Here is a 4,084-nt window from a genome sequence, read left to right on the forward strand (position 1 = left end):
TTTAATTGGGTTGCTTGGGTTTTTTTGACATTGAGTTGTATATATGTTCTTTATATATTCTGGATACTAATCTTTTAGCAGATGTGTCATTTGCAAATATCTTCTCCCATTCAGTAGGTTGTCTTTCAGTTTTGTGATTGTTTCCTTTGCTACACAGAAGCTTTTTATTTTGATGTAGTGCCAATAGTTTATTTTTGCTTTTGTTTTCCTTACCTCAGGAGACAAGTCAGAGAAATCACTGTTTGTGTTCCCTTGTAGGATTTTTATAGTTTCAGGTCTCACATTTAGTCCCCTAATCCATTTTGAACTTATTTTTGTGCATGGTATAAGAAAGTGATCAAATTTCATTCTTTTGTATATAGATGTTCAGTTTTCCCAACACCATTTGTTGAAGAGACTGGCATTTACCTATTGCACAGTCTGCCTTCTTTGTCAAATATTAATGACTGTATATTTGTGGGTTTATTTTTGGGTTCTTTATTTTGTTCCATTGATCTATGTGCTTATTTTTGTACCAACACTGTACTGTTTTGATTACTATAGCTTGTAGTGTATCTTGAAATGTAGCATCATAATACCTCCAGTTCTGTTCTTTTTGAAGACTACTTTGGGGGGTGGAGTGTTAGGTGAGCCTAGTGGTGGGTATTAAGGAGGGTACATATTGCATGGAGTACTGGGCATAGTGCATAAACAATGAATCTTGGAACACTGAAAAAATAAAATTAAAAAAAAAAAGATTGCTTTGGCTCTTGAGAATCTTTGTGTTTCTGTACAAATTTTAGGATTGTTTGTCCTAGTTCCCTGAAAACTCCTCTTAGCATTTTGACAGGGATTGCATTAAATCTGTAGATTGCTTTGGGTAGTATGGACATTTTAACAATATTTGTTTTCCCAATCCATGATCAATGAAACATCTTTCCACTTGTTTGTGTCATCTTCAATTTCTTTCATCAGTGTCTTATAGTTTTCAAAGTACAGGTCTTTTCACTTCTTTGGTTAAATTTATTCCTAGGTATTTTATTCTTTTTGGTGCAATTGTAAATGATATTGTTTTCTTAATTTCTCTTTCTGCAATTTCATTACTAGTGTATATAAATGAAGTCAGTTTCTGTATATTGATTTTGTATCCTATAACCTTAGTGAATGTTTTTATCACTTCTTGTAGTTTTTCAGTGGAGTCTTTAGGATTTTCTACAGATAGTATCTTGTCATCTGCAAACAGTGAAAATTCTATTTTTTCCTTACCAATTTGGATGACTTTTATTTCTTTTTCTTATCTGATTGCTGTGACTGGCACTTTCAGTACTATGTTGAGTAAAAGTGGAAGTAAACATCCTTATCTCGGTCCTGATCTTAGAGAAGAAGCTATCAGTTTTTCACATGCTTATTCACATTCTTAATGAAGGCTTTTGATAAACATAGTTCATCATTAAACTAAAGTCAAAATTACTATTTTCTCTTTTATGTTTAGTTTTTGTGGGATTCTGCTTATGATATCTATGCTACCCCCAAATTCATAAAGATATTCTACATTTTCTTCAAGAAGATCTGGGTTTATGATCCACTATGAATTAATTTTTTAGTATGGTGTGAGGTAGGGAATTGAGAATCATTGTTTTTTTTTATGTCTGATTTTATTTATTTGTTACTCTTAGAAAATCTCATTTTGACTGGATTCAGGCTTAGAGGTAGAAGGTCTCAGAGTGGACAGTCTCTGTGTCTTCACAATCTGTCCCCAGCATTTTTTTTTTTAAACCTCCTTTTTCTTGGCCAAAAGTTTAGCATATTCTCCAGCCTCCTCCTTGTTTTTTTCTTAGTACACTCTTTCTTAAGAGAAATATGCCAATGTTTATGTAGGAGGACATGTGGAATAACAAGTGCTCAATCTTGGACACTTTGGTTCTAGGTTTCTTACCTTCTTTGCTTAGGGGCTTTCTCATAACATAGTGATAGACATCATCTTCTTTATAGAGATGGAAAAGTTTGCAGATTCTTCTAGCTCTTTTGGGCCCCAGGCAATGAGGCACAGCAATATCAGTGAATCCAGGACTATCCTTTTCCCCTTTCTTTAACAAAGACCAAATTAAGAACACTGAGATTAACATCCACAATGCAACCCCAAACTGATTTGTGCCTTTTTTCTCCAGTCCTTCTTGGTCTATAACAGGAATGTTCCTTACTCAACAGCAGGCAGACACAACCAGGGGTCAAGACACCCCACTTCATGGGGAAGACTTGTTTGTCATTGCCACCACTGGTTCAGATCACATAACCCTTCCATTCTTCACCCAGAGTATCAGCAGCACCTTCCACGGCCATACACTTCTGATAAAAGGTAATAAGTTCGCAGTCATCTTCCACTTCAATGAGTTTCTGGTTGCCAATAGCTGGGAAAGAGATGTTCTGCTTCATCCTAAAGCAAACTATCACCTCCTAGGCACCATGGAAAAGAGCAGGATCATTTTCCTCTTTATGTGGATGTTCAGTTGCTCCAGCAGTATTTTTTGAAAATATCATCCTTTTCCCAGTAAATTGTGGTAGGGCCTTTATTGTAAATCAAGGGACAGTATATATATGAGTCTATTTCTGGACTCATCTCTTCTGTTCAATTGGCATATTTGTCTATATTTGTACCAATACCATTTCATCTAAATTACTGTAGGTTTACAGTAAATCCTGCAATCTGATAGTAAAAAAATCTAACTTTTTTTTTTCCTTCAAGATTGACTTGACTCTTCTGGAAACTGTATTTTTCTACGATTTTAGAATTTTAAAATTTAGAAATCTTTTGGTGTACAAGAAGAACTTTCTGCAGGGATTTTGATTGTTATGGTCTGAATGTAGAGATCAATTTTAGCATAGTTGGCTATATTAATAATATTAAATGCTCTAATCTATGCACATGGTATATCACCATTGTGATCCCCATGATCCCACATCCTGGGGTATATTCTTTTATATAATCTCTTTGCTCTGAGTGGAGGTTGAGATCTAGAATTTTCTTCCAACCAATAGAATATGGGACTGGTGATGGGATGTCACTGCTGTGAGTACATTATGTTATATAAGATTCCATCTTGCTATAAGGTTTACTATTGCTCTCTTGCAGAACTTGAAGAAGCAAACTACCATCCTGTCAACTGCTTGCAAAAAGGACACATGGCAAGGAACTGCAGGCAGCCTCTAGAAGCTGAGCTCGACTTCTAGCAGACAGCCAACAAAAAAACTCACAATTTTACCGACACAAGGACATGAATTCCTCTAACAAACTGGGTGAGTTTGGGAGTGAATTCTTCTCCAGTCAAGTCGCCAGATGAGAATGCTGTCCATCAATACCTTGACTGCAACATGGTGAGACCCTGAGACAGAGATCTTAGCTAAACTATGTCTGAATTTCTAATCCACAGAAACCATGAAATCATAAGTGTTTTAAGTATTAAAAAAAGTGGCAATTTTGTACACAGCGACAGTTAACTATTTCACCATTAGCTTGTGTTTTCTTTACCTTTTTAGCACTGTTCTGTAGTGTTCAGTGTAGAGGTCTCCCATATCTTTCAGTAAATTTGTTTCTAGATATTTTATATTTTTAATGCTGTTATATAAATGACATTTCTTTTATTTTCTAATTGTTTATTACTGTTGTTCATAGAATATAGGCATAACAATTTTTATACAACCGTGTATTCAGAAATTCTGTTAAATATACTTATTGATAATAATAGTCTATTGTAGGCTCTTTTGAGTTAGCTAGCAATCATGCTATCCAAGAATAAAGACTGCTGTGCAATTCTGCAATATTTATATATTTTGTTTTTCCTTATTTACTGAACTGAGGAGAACTTCTAATACAGTGTGGAAATGAGAGGTAATATTGGACACCCTTGTTCTAGTCCTGAAATCAGGGAGAAAGTATTCAATTTTCACTATAATCTATATTATTATCTGTAATTTTTACATATATTCTGTATCAAAATTAGAAAGTTCTATTCTTTGTTTGCTGATAGTTTATGATAATCAGTGTTAAATTGTATGAACTGCTTGGGCTCCATTTTCCTCGCTATGGTTTGAAAAATATACCGGGAGA

General features: G+C 34.5%; 1 pseudogene; it reads right to left on the reverse strand.

Moving 5' to 3' along the window:
- Positions 1-1,651: 1,651 nt before the first annotated feature.
- Positions 1,652-2,412, reverse strand: LOC131830150 (small ribosomal subunit protein eS6-like; annotated as a pseudogene).
- Positions 2,413-4,084: the final 1,672 nt, after the last annotated feature.

Source organism: Mustela lutreola, chromosome 4 (assembly GCF_030435805.1).
Source record: "Mustela lutreola isolate mMusLut2 chromosome 4, mMusLut2.pri, whole genome shotgun sequence".
Lineage (NCBI taxonomy): Eukaryota > Metazoa > Chordata > Mammalia > Carnivora > Mustelidae > Mustela > Mustela lutreola.